Source organism: Catharus ustulatus, chromosome 2 (genome assembly GCF_009819885.2).
Source record: "Catharus ustulatus isolate bCatUst1 chromosome 2, bCatUst1.pri.v2, whole genome shotgun sequence".
NCBI lineage: Eukaryota > Metazoa > Chordata > Aves > Passeriformes > Turdidae > Catharus > Catharus ustulatus.
Genome location: NC_046222.1, coordinates 121,979,027 through 122,000,761, shown reverse-complemented (window position 1 = coordinate 122,000,761; position 21,735 = coordinate 121,979,027). Strand labels below are relative to the sequence as shown.

General features: G+C 41.6%; 1 protein-coding gene across 2 annotated transcripts in view; it reads right to left on the bottom strand.

Moving 5' to 3' along the window:
* KCNJ6 (potassium inwardly rectifying channel subfamily J member 6) overlaps positions 1-21,735 on the bottom strand; it is a 159,317-nt gene that overhangs the window by 125,957 nt on the left and 11,625 nt on the right. The window lies entirely within an intron of this gene.

Below are 21,735 nucleotides of genomic sequence, written 5' to 3'. Positions count from 1 at the left end.
TCTCCATTTCAAAGAGAAGCTCCTGCCTTTCTCAGCAGACACCTGTCCTCCAAACTAAAACAGCAACTTTTCGTTCTTTGTCCATATATAAGCCACACCTGATTATAAGCCGCACTTTGGGTTCAGATCAAAATTTTAGTCAAAATGGTGCAGCTTATAATTGTGAAATTACTGTACTTGGATGCTATTTTCTCCCTTCTTCTGGAAAAGTGTAAATTCCTTGTTTTAAATTCCTTTGGTACTTCCTGGGATGATCTGCTGCTGACTACAATGACTGGAGCATTTTTGGTTAAGCCAAATTAATGGTGGTCTAAAATCCTTGGCAAAGCCTGTTCAGCTGTTTGCCAGCCTTAATTACAGACTTGGGCAAGTAATAATTTATGGATTTAGTCAGCAGTGGTGCAAAACCTCTGCAGTCAGGACAGGAGCTGCACACCTTCTTTCAGCAGCTGCTTGAATATTTGGGAATTGTTTTGAGGGGGCATCACGAGGATTTGAATTGATAGAATACTTCCATTATGGATAGATGCTCCTAAAATGAGAAAACTCCATGAAATTATGGAAAGCAGGTGCAGATGGATGAAGGAATGGATGAGGAGAGGCAGGGAGCCCACCTCAGTGTTTTATCCCACACTGTGCACAAAGAGCAGTCCAGTTGATTCTGGATCAGAATTATAAATGGTGAATTATTATTTTTTTCCCTGTCAATTTGGACTTTTTCTGCTCATCAGGACAGCTCCAGACAGATTGTGTGATGACAATCTTCTGTGTGCTGTTTGAATATATAATAGGGATGGGATCCAGCAGCATGTGCATACGTGGTGCAGAACAAAATGTTCTGCAAACCTTGACAGAAAAGTCTGTGTCCTTGCCAGAAATAAACACCCTTGAAAGACATAAAAAGCTGTTAATTTGTGTACAGTCTATCAGGAGGGGAAATTGAGAGGTGAGACAGGGGAGATTTTGTGACCTCTATTACCTTTTACCACTTTTTTTCTTTTAAAAATAACCCACCAAGATGCCCAGTCTCTTTTTGGGAGAATTGCTGAGTTTCCTGCAGGGAATTCATTCATCCCAATCCTTGTGAATTATTTAACTCCTTCAGGGCTGCTCAGAAGAATGTTATTTGGGTTTAACTTTGATTGGAAAAGGCACCTCCTTTTGCCTTCTATTCCTGGTTTCTTTTGGCTGTTCTTTCACACCCTGCCAGCCTGGTGAGCGCTGTGCAAATTATAAAAATCATTGATCTGCTTGCAGCACAGATGGAAACCGGTGGAAAATTCACCCAGGCAGGTGAATTAAAATGGGAGTGGATGTCCAGCCAGCTCTGAGAGCACCTTGTGGGACACACCTACTTATTTTGGCACCTAAACACCTCAAAAAACAACTGTGGCTCTTTTATTTTAAACATTAAAGACATCACATTCAATTTCTATAAATGATAACGTGTAAGAACCATGGAAAGGTTGTGTTGCTACTTCTGTTAGTACTAAAACACTAATTTTTCCAAGCAAGACCTTTAATCTAGGCTGTGAACAACACCAAGTGTGCACTGGCAGCGTTGAAAAATGAGTTTGAAATATGTTTTGAGAGGTTTTTAGGCTTTTGTTGCTCTTTCTGTGTTACATATTTTATTCTAAGGGCTGTATTTACTTGAGGATCTCTGTATTTGGCTGATAATGCTTCACATTTCAGTGGAAATTACTGCTGGAGTTGTAGTAAAAGCTCTCACCTTTGTGGCAACTTCGTGTGTCCCAAGTGAAATGAGGTGTCATATTCTGGAATTGATTAGAGTGGATGTGTCTGTCCCAGGGTGTCCTGCCAGGAGAGATCTGTCAACACATTGTCACATCTCTAACAGGTGCAAAAATAGCCAATAAAATGGTGATGCAGCCTTGACAAATGTTCTTTGTTATCACACTCCAGTGTGGATTAGGAGAATTGCATCCTGAATTCCTGTGTTCAACATTCCTTATCAATTACCCAACACTGTGTCCTGCATTTTTCTTGCTTGTTGCAAAAAAAAAAAAATCATTAAGTTAAAATATTGATTTTTCTTCTGAGCTGGATAAATTAAAATTTAATTGTAGCAAATGCCAGCAATGCTTCCTACTAAGCAAAGATTTCAGAAGTAAAATGAGCCTTTGAAATACCCATTTGGTTTTTGCCCCAAACTCATCTCTTTAGGCTCCAAGCCAAATATCTGACCAGGCTGGAATAGAAACCAATCCATAGAGCTTTTCCATGAGAGCCCCAAGGTTTCTAATTGTGTCTAAAAATAAATGAACTTATGTGGATTATGGACAAATCATTCAATTTGGATAAAATAGGGACCTACACTTCTCCAAACTTTGGGGTGAAGGAGGGGGGATTTTTGACTTCTAGTCCAAAGACAATTGCACTGACACTTGTCTTTTATGCCGAAAAAAACCCTTATATCCATTTTCTAATCAGGAAAAGGGAAAACAGTGGTATGAAAAATCCCAATTCTTTTATGTTTTTGGGTGCAGAGAGAACCACAGTGCTGGAACTCATGTGAAAAGTTTAGTGGATTTTGTTTTAAAAAATAGAATTAACAATGTCTGAAGACAAATTTTTTGCAGTTTTCCTACTTTTTTTCTTAGGGGGGATCAATTTTGTATGTTAATACATTATTTTTAATTTTTTTTTTAAGAACACATGGTGTTTTATACATTTTTTGAAAGTTCTCCTGTGTTTGAAGGAAGGAGTGAGACATGGATGGTGACATCATGTCCAGGAGTGTTTTATGGGCAGGTTTTTTAAGCCTATGAGAGAAAATTGCTTTGCAAAGTGAGACAGATATTTTACTTTGGTCAAAATTATGATGCATCTCCTCATAATACAAATTGCTTCTTGCCTGCAAAGGGGAGAATCTCTTCCTTTTTGTTCTGGAGACTTTTGCTGGTTTTCTCTTTTTTAAGAGTTTTACTCTAGTTTTTCTAGATTTTGTATTTTTGACTTGCTTATTTCTTTTTCAAGAAATAAAGGATGAATTATCAGAATCACCTGTCAATAAATCATTGGCTGAAAACAAAATATATTAAAATAATACCTAAGAAGTGAATTTAAGGCAGGAGGAAATACCCACAAAATCAATGATAATCTAAAATCAGTGATTCCCTGTACTTAAAACACATCAGCTATTTTTGCTCACATTTATTTTCCTGCCATGGTCAGCTCAGTCTTCTGCACACAGTGCTGGTTTATAAGGCAGGTTTGGGATTCAGATGTAATAACAATAAAATAATAATAATAATAATAATAATAATAATAATAATAATAATAATAATAATAATAAAAGGTGCAGATTGACTCCTGGTTCTGGTTTTTCTTTTATTGCTCATTGGGACTGATTTTTTTCCCAGCTTGTGCTCTTGTGTTGTTTTCTGGCTGGAGCTGAGGGCATTCTTTTATTTTGATTAAAACAGGAGGATTACATCTGATTTGCCTGGCATGTGGAGCTGCAGCATTCCAGGGGTTTAAATTATTTGCCATTGCACCACTCTCTCCTAATTTAACTTCCTCCTTCTAGTCAGGCTGAAGAGGGTATTAAAAATTGGCAGAGTCCACGACTTTAAACTAACTTGTGCAATAACTTGATAAATAATTCTGACAAATCCTTGTCTCCTGCCTACTAATCCCCTTTTTGTGGGAGAAGAACATGCATTTTGCAGCTTAGGATTGCTACAGCAATGGGAAGAAGATCCATTTTTCAGCCTGGGTGGTTTCTAACATGCCAGTTTTCTTGCTGCTTGCAGAATTAAGACCAGAGTGAATCGTGTTCTGTGATTTTTGCTTATGGATGAGTGAGTCTTTTTTTTTTTTTTTTCCCCTTTAACTGTGTGTTAACATATTGCCTTTTTTCTTCTCTAACCTGCTGACCCAAAATACAAGGGACTAAACAGATGTTGCAAGGGTAGGCTTTGATTTATTTATGTTTTGTGTGTGGTGGCCCCAAAAGCAACACAGACAGGCAAGGCCCTGGACAGTTTGAATTCACACTTAAAAAAAAAATGTGAAAAGCAGGAGTAGAGCCCTTTGAATCACCTTCAAATTAGGCTTGATTTTTAAATTTTTTTTTTCTCCTGTGATATCAATGTCTCATCTTTTGCAGTCAGCTCTGTCACAGCCTTTTGGGAGTGACCTCAGGAACAGGCACAGGCTGTGGTGGAGGTCAGCACTGCAGGCTGAGGAGAATATTTATTCCATCAGAACTAAGCTAATGTCCTATAAACGACTGAAGAATCAAAAAGAAAGCACTTGTGGAACCTAAGGACTGATATTTAATGCAGTTAGGGATTTCCTGTTCTCTGCAAACCAGGTGATAAACTCCTTTATCTCAGGATTCTGAGATAAAGAAGTTATAAAATAAATGCCATGTGCACTTCCCCAACCTCCACTGGGCAACCTGTGGCAGTCCCCAGTCTCCCTCAGAGTAAAATAAAAATGTTTCCTTTTCCAGACAAAGCCTCCTGTGTTTCAGGTTGAGAAAAGCACCTGGGGCACCCATTTTTTCAGGTGTTTGCAGACTTTGACAAACCCTCCCTGAATTTCTCTTCTCCAGGCTGAGCACACCCAGCCTTTCTCCAGGGAAGAGAAATTCCCTTTTGCAGCCCTTCCCTGGACTCTCCCCGGTGTATTTATGTATTTTTAGGACTGAGGAGCCCAGAACTGGATGCTGTACCCCAGGAGTGCTGAAAAGAGGGAAATTCTCATTTCTTCTCCCAGGAGCAGCACAAGGATGGCTCAGCCCAGCTTTCCCCAAGCCCCCTCTCTACCATTTTATCCATTTATCCTTCTCAGATCAAGCAGATCTTCCATATATCTCTTTAATTTGAAGTCCTAACCTCTGACTTTGCTGCAGAGCAGCTCTGGGCCAGCTCTGGCATGGAGCATCCTTCAGCCAGCCCTGCCTGAGAGCAGCCCATGTTTTTAATGCAGTCATATTTACACTCCACGCTCTCAGAGCTGATCCAAAGCCATTTGAAACCAGTGGGAAGCTTTCTTTTGGCTCCAACAGGACCTTGATCAGCCCCTTAATTAGTTATACTTCCATTATTGCTCAGCAGGAGTCTGAAGGCAGAACCTTGCACATTCCTGTCTCTTTTTTTCTTTCCTGTTATTGAAAAACAGAGTGACGAACCAGCCTAAGGTACAGTAAAAAAGTGGGATTTTTTCCCTTTCATGGTTTCACAGAAATCCACAGCTCCTTTTGTTTTCCTTTTGTTTGTTCCCTCCCACAGCTAGCACATTAATTACCTGCTTTTTCAAATTTTCTAATTCCAGTTTCTGAAAAGAGCTGCTGACTAGAGGGAACTGGATCCAGATTTAAGCTCAAAGCAGCTTAATCTATAAAATTATGAGGGTGATCCCAGTTCTGTTATCCCATTTTGAGGAGCAACTTTGAGCCTTATGAGCCTAAAACTCCTGGTGCAAGCCTGTGGGTGTTTGGAGTGCAACTCAGGCTAGAAAGTTCCAGCAGAGCAGAAATCTGCAGCCCTGCAACCCCACACAGCTCTGCAAAGGTCGCTCCAGGAGTGAGGATTATGGCACAAAAAGGTTGGGAAAAGCAGAGGTGAGTGTGCTCTAAACTGCACTGAAAAGAAATAATTACAGATATAACTCAAAATACATGCTGTGATATACAGGCTGATGGGTTTTTTTCACTTCTCACCTGTTGGATTTCAGCCACCTCTAAGTTAAAGCTCTGCTGGTTCACCGTGTCTGTCACTACAGGGAATTGGGATGAAAAATTCCTGTTTTGCTCCCTCCTAAAGATGGCACAGGGAATCATCCTCTGGAGGTCTCTACCTCCTTTAATTGTTAGAAAAGGTACTCAGATAGGGTTAAATTTTCCAACATGGAAATTTAACTTTTTGGTTAGAACAAGTCCTGCTCCCTTTCACTGGCTGGATTGAATGTTCTCCATGTGTGCAGTCCTGGGCTCCTCACTTCCCTGGAGGGGCTGGAGCGTGTCCAGGGCAGGGAACGGAGCTGGGGAAGGGGCTGGAGCCCCAGGAGGGGCTGAGGGAGCTGGGAAGAGGCTCAGCCTGGAGAAAAGGAGGCTCAGGGGGGACCTTGTGGCTCTGCACAAGTCCCTGCCAGGAGGGGCGGGGAGGGGGGGTCGGGCTCTGCTCCAGGAACAGGGACAGTGTGGTCAGGGGTGTCTCTGTCCCCTGAGCTGACACCTGTGTTGTTTTAGAGTCTCTGTGTTCCAGAGCACTGGAGAAAGAGTCAGGAGACTCTTCTGTTGTTTCCAGAGGTGTTTATTTTATCTCATTTAAAGTTCTTTCCCTGCCCAGCCCAAGTCTGTTCAGCAGCTCAGCCCCAGGCACTGCCCACCCAGGGCTGGGATTATCTTTTTATACTATAAACTACATCAACATTATTTACAATTATCTTCCAATGCCTATCACTGATATTGTACAGTCTGGTTCTGCTCTAAACCAATCCAAAAGTGCCAACATCACCCAGAAGATGGATGCAGGAAGAAGGAGAAAGAAGGACAGAACACACCCAGATTCCTCCATCCTGACCCCAGACCCTTATTATAAACAATCTTAAAAACTTACTTTTTCACCTTGTAATAATCTAACTTATACTCTACTTATTTTTTTGTGACTTGTAATTCTTCAAGCAAAGGTGGTGATTTTTCCCAGGGACAGAAATCAAAGGCACAGGGGTCCTGGGCTCTGTTCCAAGGCTCCTGAGCCCCCTGCCAGGGTCTGGAACCATCCAGGGAAGCCAGAGGGATGTGCTGGGTTCCCACAGCACAGGAGGAGAGGGAACGGCCTCAGGCTGGGCCAGGGCAGGCTCAGGGGGGACAGCAGCAGCAATTTCCCCATGGAAAGGGAGCTCAGGGATTGAAAGTGCCCAGGGAGGTTTGCAGTGCCCATCCCTGCAGGTGGCACCTGGAGGTGGCACTCAGGGTGACAAGGTGGGGATGGACACAGGTTGGGCTCAGTGACATTGGAGCTGTTTTCCAAGCTCTGTGGATTCTGTGATTCCCTGAGCTGGGTGCCTGGAGCCTCCCCAGCTCTCCTTGCCACAGCAGAGCAGGGCTGGGCGCTGCCTGCCCAGGGGAAACACGAGGACAGAGCTGCAGAGAACAGACACCTCTGTCAATAAAGTGTAAACTCGCCATCTCCAGCCTTGGAAAGCTGCCAGGCTCTCCCTGGAGTTATCAATACCCAGTGCAAGGACTGGCAGAGTGTTTCACCCAGCAGAGATCCACCTCACCCCCCAAAATCCATCTGCACCGTGGTATTTGAGGCACAGCCCGTGGAAGCAGGGAGGGATCCATCTGGCCTGGCTTTTCTGGGCACTGCATTTTTACTGTCACTTTTAAAAGAGTTACGTTAACACCCACCTCCAGGCGAGGTCCTTGCAGCTCTGTGCTAAAAACATTCCCTTTCCCAGCTGGAGAACCTGCTCCTGTCTTCCCAAGCTCTCCAGCTATTCTTTGGTGTTGCTGGTGCAGAACAAGATGCTGAAAATGTCTGCATAATGTCTTTGGGGAAGGTGAGGAGAGGAGAGTGCTGGGGCTGAAGTGCTTGAAAACAGAATTTTGGTGACACTTCTGAATGCAGGATCACAGAATCTCAGAGTGGTTTGGGTTGGGAGGGAGTTTAAAGATCATTTCATTCCCACCCAGCCATGGGCAGGGACAGCTCCCACTGTCCCAGGACACTTCCAGGGATGTGGCAGCCACAAGTTTTTTGTGCCAGGGCCTCCCCACTCTCACAGAATTCAAAATGAATGGCCACTGCTTGAAATTAGAATCTAAATTCAAATTTACATGAAAAACCATATTTTGATAATTGTTGATAATTGACCTAACAGACACATTTATTTCTGTGTGACATGAAATGCATTTTCAAAGCTCAGGCTTCATCTGGCACTTCATCCAGCACCCTTTCTCTGTGATTGCATGTTGCCTGCTTTCCATAAATAATACACTGCTCCTTTCCTGCTGACTAAGGACACTGCTCAGGAAAGGCCTTTCATGCTGCTCCTTATCTGATAACACCTCTCAGGAATCCTGAATGAAAAAGAGAGAACTTTTTTATTGTTCCAAGCCTCAAGAATTTGCAGGTAATTTTACTGCAGTAGATTCCACTATGTACAGTTGTTATATCTAAAAAAAACCCAAATATCAACCTGCACTGTTAGGGTGGAATTGCAGTTTGAGCTGTGCTAATTATTTCTGATTAAGATGTGTGGGCAGCCAGGGGAGATTCAGGGGCAGAAAACAGCTGGAAGTGCTGCCCCTGACCCACAATAAATTATCTGTGGAAGGTTTTATGGACTCCATAAAACTTCCCTGGTTCTTTTAGGGATGTGGTGCTTTCCTCTCCAAATGTACAGACAGCAGTTGTTGAATGAGATAAGGGGTCACAGAAGCTGAGATCTGATAACTGGCAGAGCTAATCAGGTCATACTCTAAGATCTTAGCAGAAAATGAAGAATTTTAATTGGAAGCACATGCTGGGGCCTGGCATCATCTGCATTTCCATTATAATGCACCTCCCATGGCAGCAGAGCACAATGAGGGTTCAACATCCTGCAACAACAAAACACTCCCTTTTTAAAAGGAGAAAAAAATCTTAGTAATCATCTGGATTTATTAGATTTGCCTTGATTCAGTTAAATTTTGGAAAATTCAAAGATTTTGCAATATTTATCCCTCAGGGTGCATTGCTTGGTTTTTAATTGAGGGGGTAGGAGGATGATCTGTTTAGGAGGGCAGGGTGGGAGCACTCCCTTCCCCCCAGATTTACAGGAATTGCTCCAAGGAGTGAGGAATCAATCAGGGCAGTGGAGCTGGGAGTTTTGCAGGGTGTTGTGCTGCAGGAATCCTGGCAGACTTGGAGTCATTAAGGTTATTTTATCTCTGTTTTTCCCTCAGTGTATCTCATGAGTGCCTTGTCTCCTCCATGCACTCTGATGGACTCACTCACACTATCAAACAGAATTTTGGAATTGTATCAAATGCTGAGACCAGAAGCTGTGGAACAGCTGGAATTCCCTCCCCAGCACCTGTCTGGACACCTTTGCACTGCTCAGGGCTGTGCTGTCACCTCCTCACAGGTGATTCACACCCTGACCAACTCCCTGCCAGAGTGAGGTGACTCCTGCAAACCCATTCCCAGCCAAGCCATGGGATTTGCTGTCCCTCTGGATTCTCACACAAGCACCTGGGCACAAATGCACGTCCTTTAATTTCCATTCTAATTTTACTACATTTATTTTCCTTGCTGTTCCTCAGCAGTGACTTTATTGAACTCCTTTCTTCGCTCCTTTTTTGACTCCTTCATGCCAAAGAATAGAAAATACAATACATGGAGGAGGAATTGGAGCAAAAACCTTCTCTCCAGACACCAAAGTTCCTATTTTGATGCATTCTGTGTGTTTTACTCAAGTTTTACTCAAGTTTTACTCCAATGTGCTTGCAAGTGATGTTGTGCTTATCAACACAACTTGCAGAACCAGTGGAGAACATTAGAGAGATTCAGAGTGAAAACTGGGGGGGAAATTTTGCAATTTGCAGTTAAAGTCCTCCACAGACTTCTGACTACATAAACTTTAATAGAGAAAAACACTTAATAACAGCTGCTTGTAGATTTGCAGTGTTGAAGCAGAGGTATGGAACTGCAAATCTAATGGGACTGGGAAGCTGCCATCATTTACAGAACTGACAAAAAATTGTGGCTATTTAAATATTTCATTCAATTTGTGGGTAATTAAATATTTAAATATTAAAAAATTTCAACTGTGGATATTTGAATATTTTCATGCAGATATTTGTTATGAGCTGGCATTTCTCTGGACTTAGTAATAACTGAATGAGCTTGGAAAAGTTTGGATGCAGACAACCTGGAGGTGATCCAGCTGGAGAGGAAACTGGAGGATGTCCTGGTTTTGGCTGGGAGAGGGTTAATTTTTTCCTAGTAGCTGGTTTGGGTTTAGTATGAAAACCCCACTGAATTTCAGTGCTGTGAGCAGGGCTTACCCTAAATCCAGGAGTTTTCATGCTCTGAAAGTGAGGAGGTGCACACAGAGCTGGGAGGCCAAAGGGATATTCCCCACCAGAGCACACCATTCCCATTCCCAGTACAAAACTGGGAAAGCTGACTGGGATTGACTGCTCAGGAACAGCCTTGGAATAGGTCAGTGGGTGGTGAAAATTGTGTTGGGCATCACTTGTGTCTCCTGCTTCTGCCACTCTCCTTTTCATTACTATGATTATTATTATAATATCAGTGTATTATTTTTATTTTTATTTTTATTTTTATTTTTATTTTTATTTTTATTTTTATTTTTATTTTTATTTTTTTAATTTTAATTTTAATTTTTATTTTTATTTTTACACTGTCCCTATCTCAACCCACAAGGTTTTTGTTTGGTTTTTTTTTTGTTCTTGCCAATCCTCCTGCCCATTGGTGAGGTGGGAGGGAGTAAGAAATTCAATTATTTGTCAGCTGGGGTTAAACCATAACAGAAGAGGAAGGGAGATTGGTATAAAGGACACCTGGGTATGGATGAATAGGTCAAAGAATTTGGGAGAAGTGACAACATGATCTTCTCTTAAGCCTCTGGTTTAAACCAAGATTGAGCCACTGTGTCCTGAAAATCTCAGTCTATGTGGAATTATCTGAAAATTTAATTCCAGTTCTGTAATTAATCACACTTTCATTAGTGCTGTAGATAGAGCTGATGCAGTGGAGAAAGGTGTGTGTAAGGAGGGACAGAGAGATTGATTTACCAGAAAAATGGAGAGGAACTTTTACAAGGACATTGAGAGACAGGACACAGAATGACCAAAACTGGAGAATGACAGGGATGGATGGAATATTTGGAATTGTTCCCTGGGAGGGGCTGGGATGGAATTGCCAGAGCAGCTGTGGCTGCCCCTGGATCCCTGGAATGTTCAGTTCCAGGTTGGACACTGGGGACAGTGGGAGGTGTCCCTGCCATGGATGGGTTTTGAGGTCCCCTCCAGCTCCAGCAATCCTGTGATTTTTTTGATTCTATGAATGCCAGCACAAATATTTAATGATGTTTACACCATAACCTGTGGGTCCAGCAGGCAGGTGTGACATGGATTCACCATTCCTGGAGTTCTCATGACAAGACTGGGACATCATCCAGAAAAATCTGTTTTTTCCAAAGACCAGCTCCTCACCTGGGGTTATGTCTGCAGGTGTGAGAGGACATCACCAGTCCCCTACTGTTGGAAACAACAGAAAAATTTATCTGTGAGTCATGTTCATCCCTGGGTTTTCAGGCTCTGCCCCTCAAAAGTGGAATTTAGCTAAAGGCTGAACAGATCTGAGAATAAATCAGAGGCTGCTACTGATGCAGGGGTTTGTCTGCACAGGTCTGTGGGAACATGGAATTTGTGCCATCAGGTGTTCCTGGGACATTGGTCCTCCCTGCCAGCAGCTAAACATCTTTCTACAGATCCACACTCAACACAGAAGGGAGAAGGAGTTCAAATACTGCTGAAATTTCCTTTGAATCACCTGCTTTTAATGAGTGTTCTGGAATGTGTAACTGTGGAATGCTTCATGCAGTGCCAGCTCTCACTTCATTAGAGAGCACTTCCTTCTGTGCCCCTCTGTGACACACTCTTGTTTTTCCAACTAATTAATCACCTATTTTGTTAAGTAAATATATATATTTTTTTTACATTTTAACTCATTGAAATTCAAGTTTCAGGCTCCATGAAGCTCTGAGCAACCTGGTCTAGTGGAAGGTTCCCTGCCCACGGAAAGGAACCAAAACATCTTTAAGGTCTCTTCCAACCCAAACAGTTCTCAGATTCTTTGGTTTGGTTTTGAATCATCTATTGGAAGAGTCTCCAGCTTCTGGGGGTTTGAAATAAATGTAGTTACTCATTTTAATTTTGGATTAAATTTAGATGCAAGTCACGTGAAATCATGCAGCAATCTAAAAATATCTCGTACAGAGTCCTGTATATGATTCCCAAAGAGATATAAACAGCATAAACAGATATATGATAATTCTAGTGCAGTTTTTAATGTAGGTTTTCTATATTTATGAAGAGAATATTCAGTTTTGATATCTATGTTTGGAGCAGTTATTCTCTATCCTACTCCTGTCCGGTGAAATATGAAAAAGAGTTTGAGCATATCCTCACATCAGGACCATTTTGCTTCAAGTTCATCCCATAAATTCTGCCTGGAAACCTTTGGAGTAACATAAGCAGATATTTCACACATGATTCATGAGGCTACATCCAATGTATTCCCCCAAACTGCTTTTTAAGGAGTTTTAAAATTCTTACTCCTCCCAAGCACTGAAGGTTTTCTCTGCTGGAAATGGAACAAAGGCTAAAAGCTTTAAGTTCCAGCTAAAATCCTTAATTCTCCCAGGAACTTGCCCTGTCCCTTTAGTAACACATCCCTTCCTTTCCAAAGGGATGCACCAACTTAAATCCAGTGGAATTTTCTGTGCAGCCCCATTTCCCATGGATAATATATTCACCCAGGCTGCAGGAAGCTAAAGAGATCTTAGGTGGCAATTGTGGAATTAATTTCAATTACTTTTTTCTTCCTTAGATGATTCCTGTTGCTTCCAGAGACCATTTTATCCCACTGCAAGCAGGATTTGAGGCAGGAAATATTTATTTCCTCTTCACTGGCTGGGAGCAGTCCAGCCCAACCCTTCATGCCTGAGTTTTTGACTGCTGGCAGGACTTAAATGGCTGATTTTTATTTAGATATCTGGAAGTTATGGCAATTTTGGACCATTGCACTGTAGTGAAACTCTGTTCCATTCCAGAGTTGCTGAGTTCATCTCCAGTTTTCCTGCTGGAACTCCCACCCAGAGGATTTACATTCTATATTATCTAGTGTTTTATTGTGTGAAATCACAACCAAACTTTGGACTAATTTTTTGGACTATTTTTTTTCTTTCTTTACAGCAATTAACTAACACAGAAAAAAGTGACATCTGTTGCCTAACCAGCTGTATATAATTTCTACTTTTTTATGTTCTATCAGTGACATTCCTAATATTGTGCACTTGGCCAAGAGGTAGATCATTTTTATGTTTGTTTGGGGGATTTATTTTAATGTTTTTTTTCCACAGAAGACATCACCTTTAGCTTCCAGCAAAAGAACTGTGATCTGTAAGGCATCATTTTTCTCCTTCCACCTATCAATGCTGGATTTAATAGCATTCATTTTTCAAATGATTTATTGCCAATGACTGCAATTTTCACTTTTAAATCGTCTGTCTAATGCCAGAATTATTCAGCATTTTATGTAAAGTTGTGTGTTATGTTAGACATCCAGGTAAAATGCATCACACTTAAGTCCTTTTTCCTGTTTTATTGATGGAGGTTGAATTCAAAAAGATCCTCAGAAGTTAAACTGCAAATGCAACAACAAGTGTCCTTCTTTCTGCAGTGAAAGTTCAAGGAGTGCCACGGATTTTACACCTATTTTTTAATTCATGGTGCAGTAAGGACACAGCCCAGACTCTGCAAGGATTGGGGAACCCCACATTTGAGCAGGGGGAGTGGAGAGAAGACTAAAAATTGTATTAAATTTTGTTTTATTTTATTTTATTTTATTTTATTTTATTTTATTTTAATTTATTTTTATTTTTATTTTATTTTATTTTATTTTTATTTAATTTATTTTAATTTTAATTTTATTTTATTTTATTTTAATTTATTTTAATTTATTTTTATTTAATTTAAATTTTATTTTATTTTATTTTATTTTAATTTAATTTAATTTAATTTATTTTAATATATTATATTATATTATATTATATTATATTATATTATATTATATTATATTATATTATATTTTTATTTTATTTTATTTTATTTTATTTTATTTTATTTTATTTTATTTTATAAATCCAAAGGATTTATAAAGGAAGGAGGTTTGAGGCTCAGAGGTTGCTCATTGTGTGAGAGAAGGAGCAGCTTTGCTGCCCAGCTGCTCCAAGGATGCCAAGAGTTGTTCCAATCCTGCCAGGGGCCGGGTGCCAGTGACAAAAACGAGCGGAGTGGAACATCTGCTTTTTGTGATTGCTGCCCAAAAACGAGAGGGGAACATTCTGCTGCCTCAGTGCACTCGGCTGGGGAGCCCTGAAAGGGTTTTGGAGCTGGACATGCCTTTGTGCTCTGCTGCTCCCCCAGCCCAGGAGAGACAAGGCGTTTTAGGGTTGTCATTTAGGATTGTCCTGTGGCAGGACTGTCCTCCCCCTCACTACCACAGATATGGAAGAGATCACCCAGGGGCTGAAAGGTCATACTGGTGCCAAAAAGGCTCAGGCTGCAGCTGAGAGTCACATCTCAGTCTGGAGAGCAGATGTGGGAAGAGATAAAATAAATATTCTTGGCTGAGGGACACTTTTACAAAAACAATAAAAGACACATGAATTATCACAGAGTCAGCAGCCTCTTACACACACCCTGAAAGTGTTCAAGGCTTCTCCCCAGGGTCTGGATGCAGATTCTGCAGTTACTGACTTGGGAATTGAGGGAAAGGATCTCAGTGTGAGCCCCACCAACAATTGGATGGTAAAATACATCAACTCCCAAGTGACATTATTTCATTATTTCTTCACTAGCTGTAACATTAATAGGTACCTTTAACCCCATGTTGTATATACCTACTAGTAGCTTTCTTTTTGTCTTTGCTCCTGTGCAGTATTTAGTTTATTTGAAGTGCTGTGTCTGTTAGTTTTGTGTCTATTCAAAAAATAATTGATTCTATAATAGACCAAACCAGCTTCTATTAAAGAACTTGTCAATGAGAGGGGTTTTGGGGTGCTGGCCACCTCAATAAAGATACACATCTATTTATCCTCCTCCTCTTCCTCCTCCTCCAAATGTCTCAGAAAACCAACCAGAAGTTTCATTCTCCTGCAGAATTTTCTCCTGGCAGACACAGCCAGGCTGTTGGAACCCACAAGCAGCTTGACAGAACATCTGTCCTGCATTCCTGAAGTGCTGAACACCTTGAAGGAAAGTTTGGCTCAGAGCAACGTCTTCCAAACAACTTTGGAAGAATTTCAAGTAGAGGCTCTGTGGTGGTGAAGAAAGGCAGGTGTTGGATCTTTGTTCTCAGGAGTGGGATGTTCTGCTTCTCCTGGGCCTGATTTACATATTCCAGGGTGGAATATGTGAGATCTAGAGCATGTTTGGCAATTTTGTTCTCCAGCTGTTTCCAGTCCTTTGTTATTATAGCCAATTATTCTTGATTTTTTTTTTAATTTTTTGTTATTCTTTGTTTTTGTAGCCAATTATTCCTGTTTTAGGGCAATAGTCTGTGTTGCTATTGGAGTTGAACCTGGTTCTTCAGACCTTTTCTTCATTTTGTTGAGATAATTTTGGATGCTAAACTTACCCTCTAAAACACTAAAACCATTATTTAGTCTGACAGAATTGGGCACTCCACAGATCCAACTGGACACACATTTCCATGCTATCCATGCACCCCTGGTAACTCCTCCTTGGCATGTTTTACAATTAATTTTATAGCCATGAGAAGGTAATTTCTCCCAGACCAGCTTTCCCTGCTTCCTGATTAGAACACTATGGCAGATGGTGTAATGTCTTAATAAAATCAAAATACATGACCCTCCCCAGCTTCTTTCTTAGCCTGTGTTGATCTGCTGTGGAATGAAATGAGCAGGTTTGATGCAATGTGCTGTTCATAAAACCATTTTGGCTTCTATTTCCTATTGCCTAAAGCAGTTTTTTATGTTTTAAAGAGCTTAATTTAAGGTAAGTGGTCCATTATTCACCAGTTTCTTTTCCTTTTGCTGCCAAAAATCCTTCATGTTTAAGACAGGCACCACATGTGCTCTGTCCAGCCTGCTGGAATTTCCCTCATTCTCCATGAATTCTGAGGTGGATTTGATGTTGTCTCAGGCTGGTTTTTATCACATTCTTCAGGTTTAATTGATTTGAGAACATCAAGATTTATGTTATGTCCTATCCAGTTTTAAGGAAAGATCTTCCTTTTTGGATTGAATAGTCCCTTGCTCACAACAGGCTTTATCATGCTAAAAATCATCTTTATCTTTCCTTTCTGTTGAGAAGTGGGACAAAACTCTCCCAGCACCTCTTCTTGCTACTGATCTCCTCACAGATTAATTTCTTGTTATCACTGTTGCCTCTTCCAGGCTGGATTTCTCTTTTTTTCTTGGCTTCCAGTGTTAACCCCTATTTCTTTCAGAAATTATCTCTAATGTTAATGGCACAATCTCTGTGTGCTTTGCTCCTGTCAGGTCAGTGTGAAATTCTCCACTTAGCTCAGTTAATCTCTTATCTTTCAATACTTGATATGGATTCCTCTGGGTGTGCCCTTTCCCTATCTGCTGCAGTTTTCTACAAAATTCCCCCAAACTGACAGCTTCTGGAATCTGTGGGGTTCTTCTAATTGCTCACAAGAGATCTGATTTTCTGATCCTTTTAGATGGGTGATCTTTTTTCAATCCCCAGTGTGTTATGTGAGTTCCTCTCCTGTCACTACCTGGCACTTGTGTTGAGTCCTTCCCTGTGCAAAATATGTCTGGAAAAGCCCTGGACAGACCTGTGCACAGGGGTTGCACCAGGACCTTGTTATCCTGATCATCTCATCTATTGTCTGTGCTGATGCAAAAATATAGAAATAAAGAAGAATAATCAGATTTGTTCAATACATTGAACCCCACTTAGAACTTTTCATGAATGATTCTAAGCATGGATTTGATTCCAGGCCCTTGCTAAAGTTCCTGGTGTTTGCACACACCTGGAAACTCAGAATTATTTGGGTTAGGAAAGATGCTCCAATCATCCAGCCCAACAATTCCCCATGAGTGCCACAAACCCACGTCCCCAAGTGCCACCTCCAAGTGCCTCAAACATGAAGATGCCCAACTTCACCCCTCCTCTTTCTCGGTGCTGACCCTGGTTCTGTGGCAAAAGCTTTGCAATCATCCAAAGATGACAAAGGGAGCCTGCAAGAAAGATGGAGAGTCACTTTTCACGACAGCCTGGAGTGACAGAACAACAGGGAATGGCTTCAGACTGAGTTAGTAGGTTCAGATTGGATACTGGGAAATAATTTTTGTTTGGCACAGCGTGCCCAGAGCAGCTGTGGCTGCCCCTGGATCCCTGGAATGTTCAGTTCCAGGTTGGACACTGGGGCTGGAGCAGCCTGGGACAGTGGGAGGTGTCCCTGCCATGGATGGGGTGGCACTGGATGAGTTTTAAAGTCCAAACCATTCCATGATTCTATGATTCTATGTGATCTACTGCTTGGTAGCAGTAAACCCAAGGCATCATTTGAGGTGTCCTGTGTTAAAATGTTCATGCTCTTGGTTGTGTACATTGTGATGCTCTTAAATTTGATTTAAATTCAACATGTTCTATTTAAAACTCCATCCTGTAACTTGTATTTTGTAGCTTTTGAGAGCTGCTGGGCCAGTGCCTTACTGGACAGTTATCCCAAATGAATTCTGCTGCTTTGGTTTTAGGCAGACACTGAATCCTAGGGTGAATTAAAGGTGGGAAATTTTCTTGTAGAGAATTGCTAACTTGGGCTCTGATAGTTGCACAGCAGTGTTGCTGTGAGTTTATTCCCGTGTCTGGAGAAGTTCTGGCTCTTGGTAGGAATAATTCTCCAGGCAACAGCACTACACTGAAGTTTTGGGTATAAATGAAGTGTTTGCACTGCATTTGTTCCATGCTCTGTATGCCCAGAATGGAGCTGAAGGCTTTATGTGTATATTGAATAGTGTGATTTTAATAAATAATAAAATAAAATAAATTAGTATTGCTACTCATTTAATATTTTCTATTAACACCTGGCCACCTTGGGAGAAATTCCTACCCTTACTGAAGGAAAGACTGAAATTCTTCCCTGGAATGTGAGCGGGTTTCCAAAGGTGCTGTGCTCTCCTGGACTCTGCTGTTTGCACATCATTCTCTCCTCTCTCCATCCCAGCACTGCAATTCCAGTGGGAATTGGTGAACTCTGGGTTTGTGCCTTTCTCCAGGGAGACCTCAGGACGTGGCTGTGCTGTGCTGGGCTCTTGAGCTGGGTTTTGCTCCAGCTTTGGCACAGGGGTGGTTATGTAATGCTGCAGCAGCATGGAGAGACAGGGATTGCTGGATGAGGAAAGGGGCAGTGAGATGGAGCACTGAATTCCATGAGGAAGGAAGGTGAACAGCCTCAGTTTGTGACAGCTAAAAGAACAAAGTTTTTTAATGGGGATTATTCAGATTAGAGGATAATTGTGCCAGGCAAAATGCCCATCTGTGTGTGTGTGTGCAATGAGCTGCTGCAGCCCAAGGATTTCATCCAGTGACCTGATAAACACGTGGATAACTGGGTACTTAGCATGAGATTCCTGTTTGGTGCCAATAGGTGCCTATTTACAGGAGCTGGCCATGGAATTCTTCCTGCATCTCTTTCCATCAGATCTTTTTCTGGCCCTGTCAGTGCTGTGGAGCTGAGAGATGCCGTGTGCTGCATCTACTGGAGCCGTGCTAAGCTCCAAATGTTCCTCTTTCTGTGGGAGTTGCTAGAGGCAGGAGAAAAGCTTCTCTTTCAGATGCTGCTTGAGAGTTCAAAATGCTGGGAATTGGGAGAGAACCATTATTTGATTTTGCACTGAATGTGTGTCCACTGAACACTGAGACTTTGATGGATCTGGGGGAGCCCTGCAGTGTCACCCTCCAGGTCCCTGCCCTGATGCCACAGGTTTGTTCCCTAAAATAAACTCTCCTTGTGGTTTTTTTTTAGTAAGGACTCTGTTCTTTCATCTTGGCCCCTTGCCTGTAGAAGGGGCACAGGTTAATAAGGGTTAATTGCTTTGTTTGTTTAGAAAATGGCATTTTCTGTCTGCCTGTGGTCTGTGTTCTGCAGGGGCTGCAGCACTTCTCAGCCCCTCAGCCTCGTATTGTGGGGACAAAATTTATCATTCCAGTCAGACAAAAAATAGATATCCAGTGGGGAAACAACAACCATTCCAGGACAGGTGAGGGTTTGTGCTAAAGAATGGAATTTACTCCCTTTTAATCTGAGAAAATTAAAATTTGCCTGCTCAAAACAGGGTAATTCACCCACTTGTCACCACACTTTTATAAACTTTGTCATTAGTATTTATTGAGGAAAAGGGAAGAGCACCTTCAGGAGGGATGTGGGAAATCTATCCAAGTGTGGAGGGTAACTGTGGCACTTTTTCAGAGGCACAGTGGGGATAAAAGGCTTTGTTCAGCAGCCTTGAAAAACTGAATGGAAAGAAAAGAGATTTTTTTTTATTTTTTTCTTTTTTTTTTCTTTCTTATTTTGCTACAGACATAAGAAGCAGGAGAATGAGCAAAGGGAAAAGAAGGTGAGGCAAAGATCAGCCACTTGAGGGGGAGTAAATAATGAATATGTAGTTTGTTTCAGCACCTGAAACAGCTCTGATGGCTCTGGGTATAGTCTAGGGATGTCTGTAGCCATGAAGCTGAGAGAGAAACTGGAGAAAACAGCTTGTACAAAAGCAGAGTGGAGCAAAGATTTATTTGTTTCAGAATTCCTTGTAATCCCCTTGCTCTGCTTTTAATGGCAAGATGGCAGCTGCTTAATTCAAGTCACTGCTGTAGCAGTTAAGTCAATCAGAAATTTGACTGTCTTAGAGAAAAACCCCCTGATTATGTGATAGTTAATGCAGTTAATTCACATTTTCAATTATTATCCCACAAGGATATGCCTATGAGGAAAATATCACTGTGCTGAAGTTCTTCCACAAAGATTGATAGAGATGACAAAATGTAATTAAGGGTTTCAATTTATTCCCACTGAAATGAGTTGGGAAACTTTCAGTCACTTCAAAAGCAGCCGCCACCTTTTATGTTTGGCTGGGATCAAAAATATGCACTTGGAAATATCAGAAGCAAACAGGGAGGGCTCAGAAGTAACTAAAGCAAGATTCCTGGAAAATTGTGTGTTCTCTGTGGGCTCTGGCAGTGCAGAGCTGCTCACACAACAAATATTTGCCAATTGAATGATTAAACTCTTTTATTGACATTGATTTTGTTGCAAATGATTTAAAAGTTTCTCAAATTACTCCTATTCCAGTGCAGATGCACATGGAAAGGATAGAATTAAAATATTTAGTGAGGGCAGGAATTTCATGAATGTAACACTTCATAAAGGAAAATTCCAAACCCATTCCTGGACTGGGATGCTGTGCACCTACTTTCTGCAGGAGAAGACTTTAGAAATGAAATATAAACCTTTCTAGAAATGTGACCCAAATCTGAAAAAGATTGCCCAGAAATCATCCAGTGATGGACTGTTCACACAGAAAATCAAGTTACACCCTGAGAAATCAGCCAAGGTAGCACCAAGAGACAAGGATGCTCCAAGTGGAAGGAATTATGAAATCAAAAAATCAGAATAACGAACATGAAAACATTTTAAATCAAACTACATTAAAAAGTCCCCTATGGCTGTAACAGGGAAGTGATTTATTGTCCTTTCAAGGAAAATAAGAAGATGGATTTAGGGAACAACAGGCTGATTAACTTTCCATAACTCCTTGGGAAAACTAGTGAATATATTCTCAAAAAAACCCTATTTCCATAGAGATGAAATACTAGAACATGGTCAGGAACAGCCTGCTTGGATTTAGAACTGTGGAATGTAGAAGAACAGAATGTTTAGGGATGGAAGGGACCTTAGAACCATCCAGTGCCACCTCTGCCATGGGCAGGGACACTTTCCATTGTCCCAGGTTGCTCCAAGAACAAATCCAGCCTTGGATACTTCCTCTGCAGGCAACAAATTTTTCTATGGATGACCAATCTGACAGATTTTTACCACAAAATGTCTGGTAAAATCTGAGGATGCAGGGAGGGCAGCAAGTTTTTAAGCAACATTTTCAACATTCAACATTTTCAACAGCAAGTTTTTTCAAGATTTTGATTATTCCACAGTTTTGCTGGCCACAGAAAAAAAGGACAAATTGAGTGGATGGATGGACTGTAAGGAGGAGTGGGAAATGGGTTTGACCTTTTAAGGGTCTGAAATTTAAATCTCCCAGCTCTTGGTGCCCCTTGGGGGTTGATTCCTTTTGGGGCACCGGAGGAATCTCAGCCTCCAGCTGATTCCAAACTGGAAGGAGCAGTGGATGCACAGGGATGCCACTCAGACAAAAAGGAAAAGGGCTTGTCTTGGGTTGCAATACAGGATGTGAAAAAAGTATCTATTCTATCACCATCTGATGAGACCAGGTGGGGCAGTGATCCTGATCTCCATATGGGATATCTCCTGTTAATGGCCATGTTTTATAAACCAGGCAGGGCATTGTTCTGTATTTTTTCACAACCCATCCTTCCTCCAGCCAGTCATTTTCTGCTCATGGCCATTGAGTCCCACTGTGGGACTGATAAAATTACTGCATCCCATTGGGAGTTGCTCCAGCCAGGGGGAAGAGCCCAACATTTCTTACCAAGATAAAAACAGAGGTTTTGGGACACTAAGGGAGCCCTTTCTCCACTGGACTCCAGAGGAAAACCGGATTTCTCCACATCACCACTGGAGCTCCGGAGGGAAACTGCACCTTGTACAGGAGCACTGCTCCAGCTGAGCCACATCTGTCACTGCAGGAGGATGCAGCCACCATGGAATGGGACTGCTGCCAACACCCTGCCTGACGGGTGTCAGGTTGTACTCTGACTGTGTC